Below are 16,865 nucleotides of genomic sequence, written 5' to 3'. Positions count from 1 at the left end.
TCCCAGCATCCCATATGGTCCCCTGAGCACTGCCAGGCATAATTCCTGAGTGCAAAGCCAGGAGTAATCCCCGTGCATCGCTGGGTGTGACCCAAAAAGCAAAAATAAAATAAAAAGCAACAGAAAGCACTGTCCAATTCACACAAGAACACCATGGCCTGCACTGGACCATTATAGCACCCCCTAGGGGACAGTATTCCTCACTTTGGAAAGACTTCCTCCGGCCCACAAACAAGCTGACAGGGAACAGACAAGGTTCAACAAGCTACCACCCAGTGTACATGTGAGAAAAGCATGTTCAAGCTGCAGAGGGACCTTATCCAGCCTGCGAGCACCCCAGAGAAGGCCACGCGAGTTGTCCTGGTGAAGCAGGCAGGCAGATAGCTAGGAAAGCTCCCCACCCCCTCCATGAATTCTTGGGGATTCTCAGGAAGTAATAAAACCAATAGCACCAAAGCTGTAAAAACCCACCTTGTGGACACAGGGAGGTGTACAGCCCCAGGGAAGGCTGGACCCCCTCTGAGACCCTGGACCGCTGCAGCTCCAGCAGGAACAAAGGCCAGGAAAGGAATGTTAAAACCCATCACTGCTCCCCAGTTCTACCACTTGGCAACCACCCTAGCAACAGCCTCCTACCTAGCTAGAAAGCCCTACGTGGGGCAGCTGGAGAGAGACCCTATAAAGCTACTTGAACAAAGTGCACACATGCTGCCTGAGCCCACGTGCTGCCTGTGCCCGTGTGTTGCTGCTGAGCGCATGTGGTGCCCGAGCACACAAGTTGCCAGCATCTCCCCTCTTTACATGTGGACATGTGGACTTTCATACCTAATACTGGGGCTCTCTCTCCACTCTGGAACAGCTCTCTCTCTCTCTCTCTCTCTCTCTCTCTCTCTCTCTCTCAGCTTTTTGGGTCACAACCACTGGCAGTGCTCAGGGGTTACTTCTGGCTCTGCACTCAGGAATCACTCCTGGTGGTGTTTGGGGGACCATATGGGTGGCCAGGGATTGAACCCGGGTCAGCATCACTTCGCATCCCCCCACATTCTCTCTTAACGGCATTATACTCTCCCCCCACCCCTCTTCTCTCCCTCCCTCCCTCCCTCTCTTCCTCCAACACCTCCCCCCCTCAGAAATTCCAAATAAAATCTGTTCTACTTCACTGTTTCTCATCTGAAATTCTTTCCCAAGGGAAAGGCAAGAGTCCAAAAGGCCTGGGTCAGGTCTAGGACTGACTTTCCCTTCCTGCCAGGAGCGAGGCTCACAGCAGATTCTCATCAGTCCTAGACTTCCCATCCGTTCCCCGGGTGGCAGAGATGGATACAGGGGAAGTGGCAGATTCCCTTCTTGAGGCTGCCACATCTCTTCCTTACTTCATATAAGTCTCTCGGGGCCCCACTGGCATCACTGGGAAGGGCAGATCAGGAAGTTCCACGAAGGTGAAGGTTGGGGGAAGTATAGAGCATTTAGTTAACCAAAGGAGTTGGCCTAGAAGGGAATTCTAGTTACACAGATAGGAGATTTCTGTCCTAATTCAGTGCTATTTTATTTTGTTTGGGGGCCCTGAGAGGTGCTCAGGGACTACTCATAGCTCTGTGCTCAGAATCACTCCTGGTAGGCTCAGGGGGCCATATGGGATGTTGGTAATCAAAGCCAGGTTGGTTGTGTGCAAGGCAAAAGCCCTCCCCACTGTACTGTCGCTCCAGCCCCTCAGTGCCACTTTAAAGACAATACCTAGTTCTTAGGGAGGATGTAACCAAGCGACAGCACTTACCTTGTATGTATGAGAACCTGGGTTCGGGGCTGGAGCGATAGCACAGCGGGTAGGGCATTTGCCTTGCACGCAGCCAACAGGACCAACACAGGTTCGATTCCCAGCACCCCATATGGTCCCCTGAGCACCGCCAGGAGCAATTCCTGAGTGCATGAGCCAGGAGTAGCCCCTGAGCATCGCCGGGTGTGACCCAAAAACGCAAAAAGAAAAAAAAAGAACCTGGGTTCAATTCCTGACGCCACGAAACAAGTAACAAAAAACTGCCAGTGTCTTCAGGTCTACTGAAAAGTAGGTGCTGATTCAGCATATCCGTTAATACTCTGGCAGTGGAAAAGGAAGCAAAGGGCTCATGACTGCACAGGTATAGGCATTAACATTTTCCAAGCCCATAGATTGTACTACCTCCTTCGAGGAATCATTATTCTAAAGTTAAGCAAATGCATGTGCATCACAATCATAATCACAACGATCCTGTTATTTGTCGATTGCCTCGAGCAGGCCCCAGTAACGTCTCCTTCATCCTAGCCCTGAGACTTTAAAAAAAAAAAGTGCCAAATCAAAGGCTCTTTCAGAGTTAGGAGAATGAGACCCTTCATTGTTACTGGTATTTGGCATATTGGGTACGCCACAGGGAGTTTGCCAGACTCTGCCGTGTGGGCAGGTTACATTCGGTAGCCTGCCAGTTTGTCCAAAGTAGGAATGAGATGATAAAATGTTGCGCGGCCGCAAATGCTTCCGGGAGCTGGGTTTTATAGTCTCTGAGTCTTGGCCGTTGATGGGATTACATGGCGCCAGGGGGCCAGTTGGTGGGTGTGACCCCTGCCTACTGGAATTTGGAGGATCTGGGTGGAGGATGCTCAGCCCCGAGCTGAGTAGGCTTGGAGATCTCAGCCCCAGGACCCGCGTGCCTTTGTTCCTCTGCCGGTACCTTCATGTATGCAGAAAGTGTTCTCAGCATGGTGGTGGCTGGTTCTGGAGGTCTTCGGCCGTGTAATCCCATCAACGGCCAAGACTCAGAGACTATAAAACCCAGCTCCCGGAAGAGAACAGCACAGAGTCTCCTGCCCCCGTATGTAAATATAAGTCTCCTGCTCCCGTGCCTGGCTGTTCTCACCGGGGCCCCTTGGAGGGGGGCACGTTGAGTTTCCCTCCCTGCCCTGAGCAGAGCCCCGGCAGCCAAGGACCTCCAGGACCAGCCACAGTCATGCCGAGACCACTCTCCACATGTCTGGACAAGCCTCATGCATGAAGGAACCGGCAGAGGAACCCAGGCATGTGGGTCCCGGGGCTGAGATCTCCAAGCCTGCTTGGATCGGAACTGGGCCTTCTCCACCCATATCCCCCATCTTCCAGTGGGTACGTGTTACACCCACCAGCTGCTGCCGGCACCAGGTGGTTCCCATCAATGGCCAAGACCCAGAGACTATAAAACCCAGCTCCTGGAAGCACGCGGCCACATTTGTGGCCACGCAACATCTTATTATCTCGTTTTTACTTTGGAGAACCCGGCAGGCTACCGAAAGTATCCTGCCCGCATGGCAGAGTCTGGCAAACTTCCCATGTCATACTCAATATGCCAAATACCAGTGACAATGATAGGTCTCATTCTCCTAGCCCTGAAAGAGCACTGAACATGACTCTTTTAAAATAACAGTGCTAGGAAGAAGGAGACATTACTGGTGCCTGCTCGAGGCAATCGATGAACAACAGGATGATCGTGATCATGATATATACATATATATATTCATGGCAGAGCCTGGCAAGCTACCTGTGGCGTATTCGATATGCCAAAAACAGTAACAATAACCAGCCTCATTCCCCTGACTCCGAAAGAGCCTCCAATATGGCAGCCTTGGGAAAGACAAGTAAGGAGAGGCTGCTAAAATCTCAGGGCTGGGACAAATGGGATGTTACTGGCGCCCACTCGAGTAAATCGATGAACAACGGGATGACAGTGCTACAGTGATACATATATATGTTGGGTCATGGAAGAGGCTCTTAAATATGGAATTTTGGGGAGTCATTTTGTCAGTGGTGGAGAGGGGAAAGGAAAGGAAGCAGCCAGACATTCGGGTACAGGCAATTTAAGGGCTGGGCCATTATCTTTGTTTTTTTTTTTGTTTGCTTGTTTGTTTTTGCTCTTTGGGTCACACCCAGTGATGCTTATGGGTCACTCCTGACTCTGCACTCAGGAATTACTCCTGGTGATGCTCGGGGGACCATATGGGATGCCGGAGGTAGAACCTGTGTCGGACTCGTGCAAGGCAAATGCCCTCCCTGCTGTGCTATCGCTCCAGCCCTCAGGAATGTTTTCTTCCCAAAATTATACTCGGCTCCACTGAAGCGTCTCTGTGAGTCTCCAATCTGCTTCCAGCGGGGATCACTAACGTCAGTGGAACAGTCCTCGCTGGCAATTGACAGCGGCACAATGGAGAGAGAGGGTGCACACTGCAAAGCCCAGCAGCATGTCAGCAGCTGGGTGGACAACACTGGGGCTGCGTAAAGGCTAATCCAGGGAGATGAATCACAGACGACTTCAGATGGGGTCTTCTGGGAAGGCCACAGCCTTTGGTGGGTGGGAGGGCAGGGGGAGCAGGGACCCATCAAGGTGATCTTTGCATGCAGCTTGCTGGCTTTGATACAACAGGAGCTGAGGTGTGGAGCACCAGGTCACTATTTTTTTCCTTTTTGGGTCACATCCAGTGATGCTCAGGGGTTACTCCTGGCTTTGCATTCAGGAATTACTCCTGGCTATGCTCAGGGGACCGTAAGGGATGCCGGGGGTCGAACCAGGGTCGGCTGCGTGCAAGGTAAATGCCCTACCCGATGTACTATCGCTCAGGCCCTGCACCAGGTTACTTTAAATCTCTGCCCATGGAACAGGTAGCCAATCAGAATGTAGAATGGGATGGCTGGGGTGGGGGTGGGATTTGGCAGCATATAAAAGGAAGCCCCCAGCCCCATCTCTCTCCCTCTACCCCCCTCCTCCTCCTTCTCTTTCCTCTCTCCTCTTTTTCTTTCATATCTCTTTCCAGACCTCCAGGATCAGGTAGGGCACCGTGCCCAGGCCCGGGGCCCAGTACAGGCGGGCCACTCAGGGGCAGAATACAGGACACAGCGGGGTCTCGAGCACTTGGCCGTCGCTGGAGACTGGTAAAAACTTGGATGGGATAGAGAGAGCAGAGCAGGGACAAGACAGGAAGTCATTCACTGGACAGGACCTGGCCACTGTGCATAGGAGGCAAGTAGACAGCATGGGATAGTGACATCATTGGTGACATCATTCACTGATGAAAGGAAAGGCCTGGACATCTGGGGAAAGACCCGGACCCATCTACCTTTATATGTTCAATAAACTCTAACTTTTCATCTTCTGAGTTTTGGATGCAAATCTTTCATACAACCCTCAAGAATCCATCAACACAGAAAAATCCACTTTCACGCTAACTCCTTCATCTATCTGAATGTTAGAGGAAATCTGATCCACATCATCTGCTGCTGGGGTGACCAGTGCCTTCCTGGTGAAGTGGGTGGCAGGGAAGTGGGGTGCAGCAAAAGATCCTGAAACTCAGCAGGGACTCTGACTGAAGCAGCTCCCACCAGTGTCCCTTTGACTTTGACTCCCAGCAAGCGAGCTCCCGACATCCTGTTGGTTGTTACCCTCCAAGCCTTGACCACAGGAACCTGACTGTATTTGCATCTGAAATCCTAAGGGATGGGCATCACACCAGAGTGCTCAAGGTTTACTCCTGACTTGTCTCTCAAAGATCACTCCATTTTTGTAAGAAAAATTATTCTAGAGGCTGGAGAGATAGTACAGTGGGTGGAGCGCTTGCCTTGCACAAGGCCACCTGGATTTGATCCCTGGCATCCCATATGGTGGTCTTCAGAACACTGCCAGGAGTGATTGCTGAGTGCAAAACAAAGAAACAGAAAAGGAAAAATTCTTCTAGTTATTGAGTGCAGTCTCCTGCCCCCGCGCCTGGCTGTTCCTCGCTGTGGCCCCTTGGAGGGAGCGGGTTGAGCTTTCCTCCCCGCCCCGACCAGGTCTCCGGCAGCCGACAACCTCCAGAACCAGACACCACCATGCTGAGACCACTCTCCGCACACCTGAAGGTACCGGCAGAGGGACAAAGCCACGTGGGTTCCGGGGCCGAGATCTCCAAGCCTACTCGGATTGGAATAGAGCATCCTCCACCCAGCTCCTCCAAATTCCAGTAGGCGGGGGTCACACCCACCAACTGGCCCCCTGGCGCCGTGTAATCCCATCAGCGGCCAAGACTCAGAGACTATAAAAACTAGATCTCGGAACTGTGCGGCTGCATTTGCGGCTGCGCGACATTTTATTATGACATCTCATTCCTACTTTGACAAACTGGCAGGCTCCTGAATGTAACCTGCCCACACGGCAGAGTCTGGCAAACTCCCTGTGTCGTACCCAATATGCCAAATACCAGTAACATGATGGGTCTCTTTCTCCTAAAGAGCCTTGAATATAATCTCAGGGCTAGGATGAAGGAGACGTTACTGGGGCCTGCTCGAGGCAATCGACGAATAACAGGATGATCTGTGATCTGTGATTGAGAAAATGGGGAATGGATGAAATATGTACCAAACTCTTCATGGTGTTTATATCTTATCCCGGATTATAAACAATATTTAATTATTTATTTTCTTTATTTTACTTCTTTTTCATTATATATTCAAGGGAGCTGGAGAGATAGTACAGTGGGTAAGATGCTTGCCTTACCTGCAGCCAACCTGGATTCTATCCCCGGCATCCCATATGGTTCCTGGAACAACTCCAGTTGTAATTCCTGAGTGTAGAGCCAGGAGTAACCTCTGAGCAACACTGGGTATGGTCCCCCAAACAAAACAAAACAATAAACAAAAAATCCATGATTAGTTGGGGGCTGGATCTCAGTATCTATATTGCAAACCATAATGCCCAAAAGGAGAGAGAGAGAGAGAGAGAGAGAGAGAGAGGGAGAGAGAGAGGTATGGGGGAAATTGTCTGCCATAGAGGCAGGGGAAGGGTTGGAAAGGGGGAGCATACTGGGGACAATGGTGGTGGAGAATGTGCACTGGTGGAGGGATGGGTGCTTGATCATTGTATGACTGAAACACAAACCTGAAAGCTTTGTAACTATATCTCATGGTGATTCAATTAAAAAAAATGCTGGGGGCTGGAGAGATGTCCAGTGGTTAGGGTGCTTGCCTGGCGCGCAGTCAACCCAGCATCCCAGCAATTGCCAGGAGTGATTTTGGAGTGCAGAGCCGGGAGTTACCCCCTGAGCATTGACAGGTGTGACCCAAAAACAAGCAAACAAAAAACCAAATTATGATAAGTTCTAGATCTTTGCAACACTTGTGTTTTCACCTATTTTACAAGAATGCGGTCGGGGAAGAGTTAATTTATCTCACCGTTTCCTCACTTGGGTTCCATGCATGCATACTATGCCACCTACTGGTCAGACTATGGCTTGTTTTATGTGTTTCGGAACAAAAGGTAAGGCCTTTTGTAACAAAAAACCCCAGCGAATTTGAGTGCCTAGATGAAAAACCAAGGAAGGGTGCAGGGAGGGTCCATAGAGGGAGCTCTGGGCCCTTATACAGTGGGAGCTTGGCGCAGGACCAACAGGAAGCAGCTGTTCTCTTCCAGTTTCAACAGCAACCAGCAAGCCCCCGCTGTTGCTTCAAGGCGGCAGCTCGACCAATGAGATGTGCAGCGGTTCCACTACTGGAAAGCAGAGTCCTTCCCTTTCTCCAGTGGACTTCTTCATAGGAGAGCCCCGCCCTAAAAACTCTATGTAAGGAAGCTCTTCCCTCGCCGCTAGAGAGGTCTTCAGGTTTTTGTTTCTTGTTGCTGTTATTGTTGTGTTTTTTTTAAGTATTTTCTGGGTCACACCCAGCGATGCTGAGGGGTTACTCCTGGCTCTGCACTGAGGAATTCCTCCTGATGGTTCGAGGAGGGGATGCCTGGGATAGAACCTGGGTCGGCCGTGTGCAAGGCAAGCACCCTACACGCTATACTATAGCTCCAGCCCCTGCAAAAGGATTTTGAGAGGTTCTTTAGAAAGGATTTTGAGGGTAGGATAACTTGATGGGTAAGGCTAAGATGGCCCCATTTCTTTGCATTGCCTGTGACTCTCAGGCAGAGGGAATGTTCTGCCAGGTTCCACAGTTCCCACCTTCCCCGTGTGCCTCAGCAGCTTCCTGGTTTCTACCTGTCTCTTGTGAGTTGCATTCTGAGTTGCATTGTGAGTCCATTCTGGGAGGTTGCTGACAGAAAGGAATTTCTGGTCCTACAGAACTGAGCTTACTCTACCTCAGTAGCCATCATCAGGCACAGATAATACCTTCCAGGAGTGGGAGCTGAAGAGTTAGTATGGCAGGGAGGGCATTTGCCTTGCACCCAGCCAACTGGGGTCAATCTCCTGCATCCCTTATGTCTCCCCAGAGCACCACTAGGAGTAATTCCTGAGTGCAGTGCCAGGAGAAACTCCTGAGCATCGCCAGATGTGACCATGAAACAAAACAAAAATACCTTCCAAATGTTAGAATGTTAGATCCCACTTTGTAGAGACAATAATAATGTTGAATTAAAAAAAAAAAACACAACACTTTAGCCATATACTCTTGGGCTAAATAAAGATGAAAAGTTTGTTCTTAAGACCTATAGGCACCCATCTGTGCTCATTCTGTATCTATGTGCTGACTCCTGGCTCTGTGCTGAGGAATCCTGGCGGACTCGGGACCATATGGGGTGCTAGGGATGGAACGTAGATAAACTATGTGCAAGGCAAAAAAGGCCTTACCTGGTGTACTCTCTCTGCCCCTTTATTTTTGTCTTGGTCTGGGGGGGCGTCACACTAGTGAAGCTTGGAGGCTACTCTTGGCTCTATGCTCTGGGGTAACTCCTGGTGGTGCTCTGGGGAATCATGCGGGTAGGGGATCAAACCTATTAAGCCCAGAGTAAAGACAATTTTAGAACCTATTTTTGTTGTTGTTGTTGTTGTTGTTGTTTTGTTTGTTTGTTTTTTTTGAGACTATATCCAGCAGGGCTCAGGGCTTACTCTTGGTGGGGCTCAGGGCTGCCAGAGTCACTCAGGTCACTGTGTGCAAGGCGAGAACCTTACCTGCTGTTTTACACTGAATCCTTAAGAGGCCATTGTCAGGGAAACAGTTCAATGAACAGGTCCGGGCTCCGGCCTCGCACTGCATGGTTCCCGCAGCACCCCACCAGGAGTAGCCCCTGAGCGCTGCTGGGTGTGGCAAAAAAAAAAAGGGAGGAAGATGAGGGGGAGGAGGAATTGCTTTCTCCCACTCCTTAGTGGGTTACACATCCCAGAAAAATTCTCACACAGGCCACTAGGGGTCAGACATGAGGTTGTTCACGGTATCACGGTATCAAGGTATCACGATCCTCCCGTTGTTCATCAATTTGCTCCAGCGGGCCCAGTAACGTCCCGGTCATGAGACTTGTTGTTACTGTGTTTGGCATATCGAATACACCACGGGTAGCTTGCCAACCTCTGTTTGATTCCTCGAGGTTGTTCACTGTAATAAACAGAGGCAGTTCAGAAGTCTAGCATGTCGGAGAGAGAATATAGTGGGCCCAGGTTCAATCCCCAGCATCTCATGTAGTGCCAGGAGCCCTGCCTGAGTGAGTAAACCCTGAACACCGCCAGGTGTGACCCCAAAGCCAAAAACTAAAGCTTCTTAAAAGTCCAATATTTTGGGTCCAAATAATTAGTGAGGACACCTGCTATAAAATATTGCAGTTATTCTAACAAACAGACTTTATGTATTGCTAATAACAAGGACAGATCTTCAAAGCAATCTCTGATTGGAGAAAGTCAGAATGTTAATAGTTTATTACCATTTAGTTTACACCAAGGAGCACACATTTTACAAAGACAGTCCCACTGAGGGAAATGGTAAGAGTAGAGAAATGGGATAAAAGACCCTAATATATATAATATATAGTTCTCTGTCTCTATATATTCTCTCCCTCCCTCTCTCTCTATATGTATATGTATGCGTGTATATTTCAAGAGGCTATGCAGAGCCCAATGATGATGATGTACATAAAGTGAGAAATGAGGGGTCTGAGTGATAGTACAGTGGTTAGGGTGCTTGCCTTAAACCTGGCTGACCCTCGTTAGATCCCCAGCGTCCCACAGAGTTCCTCATGCACCACCTGGAATAATTCTTGAGTGCAGAGCCCAGAGTAACCTCCTGAGCATTGTCAGGTATGGCCCCCCAAAAAAGGGGAGAAATGAGTAACAATTCTGTAGCTGGCATTTTCAAAAGCTTCTGAAGCTGGGGAAGGGCAGATGTACCTTGGACTAGGGTGGATGCAGTGCAAATGAAAAGTTGAGGGACGGTGCTGCATGAACAAATATAGGGCAAAGCACTTCAACAAAGCCCAAGAAAAGGGAGCTGTTATTTTAGTGATGGATTGCATCCGGGTGGGGAGTAAGCGTGATTCAAGGATGAGTCTGGCTGCTGGCTCAGGCCATTGGTGGGAAGTGAGAGAATGAAAACTGAGGCAAGTATGGGGCTGAAAGTCTATGGGGGAAGAGAAATGAATACACCAAGGAGAAACAGCACTTTTTTGTAAGAGGGAGGCAAGACATATTGAGAGAGACTTTATTTCTGTCAGATTTTACTTCTGGTCACCACTGATGTGGTTCTATTCAGAGACAGAACAGGAAACACACACACACACGCACACACACACCCCTGCCCCCCCAAAAAACCCTTCTTTCCCCGATTTTAGGGTCATAACATAACAATTTTTAAAAGAAAAATGAAAACCAAAAACAGATCATTCTCTTGGGAAATTTGGGATGAGAAGGGTAAGCCAGAATTTTTTCATACATGTGGGCAACCACTCTAAAACACAACAAAATCAATCCAATATATTTTTATCATAGCACTGTGGCACTGTCCTCCCGTTGTTCCTCGATTTGCTTGAGCGGGCACCAGTAATGTCCATTGTAGACTTGTTGTTACTGTTTTTGGCATATCAAATACGCCACGGGGAGTTTGCAGGGCTCTGCTGTGTGGGTGGGATACTCTCAGTAGCTTGCCGGGCTCTCCAAGAGGGACGGAGGAATTGAACCCAGGTCAGCCACGTGCAAGGCAAACGCCCTACCCGCTGTGCTATCGGTCCAGCCCATTTATCATAGAAACACCGGAAAAAAATGTTATTTTTTTGTTTGGGGGCCACACCGGCTGTGCTCATAGGTTACTCCTGGAGGTCTTCAATGGACCATATGATTTTCCAGAGATCAAGCCTCAGTCTGATGCATGCAAGGCATACACCCTACCTGCTATACTATCGCTCTGGGCCCAGATCTGCTTTTAAAAACAATGGGAGGACAGTGACAGTGACAGTGACTTTAATAGGCCATTTTTTTACAGAGTTTAGGCTCGTAGGGCTGGAGTGATAGCACATCAGTAGGGCGTTTGCCTTGCATGTGGTTGACCTGACGGGTCCGGGTTCAATTCCTCAACCCCTCTTGGAGAGCCTGGCAAGTTACTGAGAGTATCTCGCCGGCATGGCAAAGCCTGGCAAGCTACCTGTGATGTATTCGATATGCCAAACACAAATAACAAGAAGTCTCACAATGGAGACGTTACTGGGCCTGCTGGAGCAAATCGATGAACAACAGGCTCGCAGCAAAATTTGAACATAAAGCATAGGGCACAGGGGCCGTAGCAAATAGTACAGCGGGTAGGGCGTTTGCTTTGCACACAGCCAACCCAGGTTCGATCCTAGGCATCTTATATGATCCCCCAAAGCACTGGCAGGAGTAATTCCTGGGTGCAGAGCCAGGAGTAACCCCTGATTATCACTGGGAGTGACCCAAAAAGCAAAATAATAAGAATAAGAATAACTGGGGCTGGAGAGATAGCACAGCGGGTAGGGTGTTTGCCTTGCACGCGGCCGACCTGGGTTCGATTCCCAGCATCCCATATGGTCCCCTGAGCACTGCCAGGAGTAACTCCTGAGTGCAGAGCCAGGAGTAACCCCTGTGCATCACCAGGTGTGATCCAAAAAGCAAAAAAAAAAAAAAAAAAGAATAACTAAAGGATAGGGCATAGTGCCACTCAGTCAGCTTTCTGCTCGTTCTTTAGCTTTAAACATTATTTTGTAGAGGCAGTGAGGAACGCCAGAGGACCCTGTGAACACGCCAAGACCTCGGTTCAAGTTCAACCAACGAGTGGAGAAACGAGTATCCAGCGAAAACTGCATTTCCCATGGGGCAGCGCGGCACGTCACAGAGGAAGGACGCCGCATGCGCAGAGGGGGCCTCCGCGCTGCGCCTAAGCTCATAAAAGGGAAAAAAGCGCGTGTAGTTCCCGGGGAGCCGCGAATCTTCGAACCGGAGCGCGTTGCTCTCCGCAGACGCCGAGAAGCACTGGACGGACTGGCCGGCCCGCGCCGTGACAGTTCCTAGCACGACGTGCTGGTTTCGCGCCTGGCGGAGCAGGTGCGGACGGGCTGCGGGCGGGGACGCCGGGAACGGCGGGACGCGGGCGGGGGTCGCGGGCGCGCCTCCCCGGGCCTCGGCGGGGCGCTCGCGGGGCGCGCGCGGGGCGGTGCGCACGCGCCGGGGAGGCGGGGCGCGGCGTGGGGAGGCCCCGCGCGTGCGCCTTCGGCCCAGGTGCGAGGACTCGAGGGCAGCCGGGGACCCCCAGCGCCGGCACCTGGACTCTTTGCCCGGGATGTGCACCTCCTAGCGAAACCCACCCCCACTCGCGCTCCTCGTCGCCCCCGCACCAGTCAGCCCCTGTGTGTCTCCCAAGGCATCATTGCCCCATGCACACCAGCCTTAGCGCCTCCTAAACCCGGGACCCCCACAGATGCAGGAGCTCCTCGTCAGACCGCCCGTGGTCTCTGGGTTTGCAGGGTTTGCAGAAGCAGCAAGTTCTTATATTGATTTCGTAGCAGTTACTCTTTTGGGGAGGGGCGGGCGAGGGGAGGTGGAGGGGGCATATCCAGCGGTGCTCGGGTTACTCCTGGCTGGCTGCTCAGGGACCGTTGGAGGTGCTGGGATCGGAGCCGGGTCTGCAAATGCAAGGCAAGCATCACTCTGGCTGATACACTATCGCTCCAGCTCCCCCACTCCCCCCATCTCCTCCCCTTTCACTGGTTGCCTCTAGGCCCTCACACCTGTCAGGTGTTTGTTTTACCAGGCCCTAGTGAAACTTTCTCTTTGGTGAGGACGGTGGGCTTTTGGGGTCACACCCAGAGGTGCGCAGGGTAACTCTGCACTCAGGAGTTGCACCTGGTCGTGCTCCGGGGACCACATGGGATACCGAGGATCGAACCCTGCTTGGCCGCATCCAAATCTTGCCCTTTGGGCTTGCTCCGGACACTTAAGATGATTTTTCTTGTTTTTGTTTTGGGGCCACACCGAGGTGCTCAGGCTTATTCCTGACTGCACTCAGGGATCACTCCTGGCGGGGCTCAGGGGTACCGGGTACCAGGGGTGGAACCCTGGTCGGCTGCATGGAAGGCAAGTATCCTGCCCCCTGTACTATCTCTCTGGCTCCCGAAGGGCCACACCAGTGATGCTCGGGGAAGGGACAAGGATGGGGCTGGTCCACTCTAAGGGCTACCAAGATGAATGAATGGTGTGGGCTGGAGGGTTCAGTGCCCAGTCTGGTGCTGCAGACCATGTGCAGGGATGGGGCTCAGGGCCTTGCACACAAGGCTGGAGTTCCCCCCCCACCACCACCCCCCTTCACCCATATCCTCCTCCCCCATTTTTCCCCCTCCCTTCCACACGCCCCCCCCCCCCCCTTTCTTGTCTGTAGCGCCCTCCAGCTCAGCAGCGCCATCTCTGCTGGTTCCTGCCTCTTCCTTTCATGGTTCCTACTGCCTTTCTGTGTGTGTGTGTGTGTGTGTGTGTGTGTGTTTTGCAGGGGGTGGTGGGGGAGCCACACTCGGTGGTGCTCAGGGCTTACTCCTGGCTCTCCGCTCAGGGGTCACTCCTGATGGATCCTGATGGAGTTCCTGGCATTGATCCTGGCTCAGCTGCGTGTAGGCAAACGCCCTACCAACTATACTATGGCTCCGGCCCATAGATTACTTCTTTTTGAGGGGGCATGAGGGGTGGACATAGTTATTCCTGGCTCTGCTCTCACCACTCCCTGTGTGTTCTGGGGAACGAATAAGGTGCTGGGGATGGAACCAGCTTGATGCATGCCAGGCAAGGACCCTACCCGCTGTACTCTTTCCCTCTGGCCCTCTAGATTAATTCTATTTTCACTTCCTGGGAGTTCTCCGTTTTTGAGACTTTTAAGTATAAATACTAATTTTCATCCTCAGCCAATGTTTGTGTGGCATCTCCTCTTAGATGTCTAGTCCACAGACATGTCCAGACTGGAATTTTTTTTTTCTTTTTGGGTCACACCCAGCAGTGCACAGGGGTTACTCCTGGCGCTGTGCTCAGGAATTACCTCTGGCAGTGCTCGGGGGACCATATGGGATGCTGGGAATCGAATCTGGGTCGGCCGCGTGCAAGGCAAACGTCCCACCCGCTGTGCTATTGCTCTAGCCCCCAGACTGGAATTTTGAGTTTTACCATCCCCACAACTTTCCCAGCTGTCTTCCGAGACGTCCAGTTGCTCAGGCCAAACACTGCATTTTTCTTGGTGACCCTTTTCTCCATTAGCCTCTTTCCACATAATTATCCTTGAGACTTGAAGTTTCACTCCCAGGTGTCTGTGGGTTGGTTGGTCCTCCGTCTGAAGGATTTCATTTCTCTGTTTTGTCCATTGTCCTTTCAAGTGGTTTGGTTTTAACTCCAAGTAAGTATATGGAACTGTATGCTATACAGTCTTTGTGTCTTTCTGGACATTTTCCCAAGAGCGAAGTCGGGATTTGATGCTTGGAGATCTTGTGTCTGCTGAATAAGTGCTTGATAAGGATAGTTGAAGGATCGTGACTTTATAAAAGGGAATTATACCTCTTTCTAGAGGCAGGAAATAGTTCATTCTACAGTAAGTTGATAGCGACTAATTTTCCTTCTGGGGTAGGAGATACCGAAAACTCCGCAGCAGAATTGTTGCAGCGATTCAAAGTTTCAAGGGCCCCAAGGCTCAGTTCAGTTTTCTGTTGTTTTGTTTTGGAGTCACAGCCGGTGATGCTCAGGGGTTGCACCTGGCTCTGCACTCAGGAATCACTCCTGGCTGTGTTCTGGGGACCATATGGAATACCGGGGATCGAACCTGGGTCTGCCACAGGCAAAGCAGGCTCCCAGCCTGCTGTACTGTTGCTCTGGCCTCTCCGCCTTCTATTTTGAAGACTCAGCTTGCAGGTCTTAGGCCTAGTCACTGGGAGTCTGAAGATGACTGAATTGCAGCACTCTCTTCCTAGTGCTCCTGATAGTACAAGAGAAATGAGGCGGGGAACAGTCTGACTCCTGGGCCGAGGGTGGAAATGGAAGCGCCATCCCCTCTGGCCAGTCCTGTCTGGCTCTGGGGAGCTGAGTCTGCCAGATACGTGTTCTTCTGGGCCCTGAGATGAAACACGGTTACCAAGAAGCGTTGACAGTGCTAATGTTGCTGCCTTTGACTGGGACTTTGAAGGCTGAGTCCATTTGGGACCCGAGCGGAAGAAAGTGAGGCATCAAAGGGCGTTTCAGAGGGCGTCACAGCTTGAGCGGAGCATGAAAGTGTGTTTATTTGGGACGGGGAGCCTGGAAATTTAGTGTTATTGTAGCAGAGGATCAGTCGCAAAGGGCTATTTGAGATGCTGGAATGTGTTTTGAAAGCCAGAGTGCTCATTGTTTATTTTTATTTTGGGGCACTTTGGGGCCACTGCCTGCGCAGTAATCAGGGGCTCCTTCTGGCTCTTATGTGTAGCTCCTGGCTCCAAGAGTAAATCCTGGCACTGCCTGGCTCTCAGGCTATCACATACTGTGTCCGGGATCGAACCAGGGTACCTTGAGGTTGGCAAAGCAAAGCCCTTTGCCTCAGCATCATCCCTTTGGCCTCCACGTCCACAGCCAGCTGTCACAGTACATCACCATCTCACTGGTGGTGTTTTCCCTCTCTTGGTACCCTACTCACCTAACAGTTCAGTGGCGGGTGTGTCCTCAGTACTTTGCCTTCAGTGATGTCTCTGTGATCAGCATGCTGGGAACTGGAGGAAGAAAGTAGATCTTAGAGTTTGCCGTCTTGCAGTTTCAGCTCAAGGATGAATTTTTTTCACTGTTGTGGTTGTGTTTGGGGGCCTCACTTGATTGTGCTCAGGGCTTCTCCCTGGCTCTGTGCTGAGGGATCACTCCCGGTGGTGCTTGGAGGGACCATCTGGCGTGCCAGAGATTGAACTTGGGTCAGCAGCTGGCGCAAGAGAAGCGTCTTGCCAGCTGTCTTGCCTCTGACCCCAGATCAAGGCACAGTTAACATGACCTCATCTCTCTGAGGTTGTTTGCTGAAGAGAGGATGTACTTGCAGGATTGCACAATACAGGGTTTCTCAACTGTGGCTCCCTTCCAACCTTGTTGCCTTCCTGTGGGCCCCTGTCTTATTGGTTGGCCCCCTAATCTCCTGGAGGAAAGGTGGGGGCAGGGACCTAGTCTGGGTATATGATTTTCACCTGTGTCCTGTTACAATATCCTGAGCGGCCACAGGTGTCGCCATATGACCCTGGCTGAGAAATGCGGCTCTAACATTTACTTGGTTTGGGGCCATGCCCTCCTGCATTGCCCTGCCCTGACTCCTTTAGTGCCTGGGAGGTTGCTTCTGTTGGTGCTGTGGGGACCATGCAGTGCCTTGATGGAACCGGGGCCATCCTCAGACAAGGCATGGGCCCAGCCCATTGCACTGTGTCCCAGGCCCAGGATTTACGTGAGAGGGGCCAGAGTGATAGCACAGCAGGTAGGGCATTTGCCTTGCACAAGGCCAATCTGGGTTCAGTCCCCCAGCATCCCATATGTTTCTCTGAGCAACACCAGTTGTAATTCCTGAGTGCAGGCCTGGGAGTAACTCCTGAGCATTGCTGGGTATGCCTCCCACCCCCCAAGGAAAACAATTCAAATGAGAACACCAATGTAAGCATCAATTCAGA

At 51.2% G+C, this 16,865-nt stretch overlaps 2 protein-coding genes across 3 annotated transcripts in view; both read left to right on the top strand.

Moving 5' to 3' along the window:
* BOLA2B (bolA family member 2B) overlaps window positions 1–16,865 on the top strand; it is a 108,113-nt gene that overhangs the window by 48,604 nt on the left and 42,644 nt on the right. The gene's annotated exons all lie outside the window — the stretch shown is intronic.
* SGF29 (SAGA complex associated factor 29) overlaps window positions 12,097–16,865 on the top strand; it is a 31,985-nt gene continuing 27,216 nt past the window's right edge. For both annotated transcript variants that reach the window (XM_056138958.1, XM_056138956.1), the window contains exon 1: window positions 12,097–12,276. The gene's annotated coding sequence lies outside the window, so the exon portion shown is untranslated. The remainder of the gene's footprint in view (window positions 12,277–16,865) is intronic.

The sequence above is a fragment of the Sorex fumeus genome, unplaced genomic scaffold (genome assembly GCF_029834395.1).
Source record: "Sorex fumeus unplaced genomic scaffold, SorFum_2.1 ptg000130l, whole genome shotgun sequence".
In the NCBI taxonomy this organism is placed as follows: Eukaryota; Metazoa; Chordata; class Mammalia; order Eulipotyphla; family Soricidae; genus Sorex; species Sorex fumeus.
This window is presented reverse-complemented; position numbering and strand designations above follow the sequence as displayed.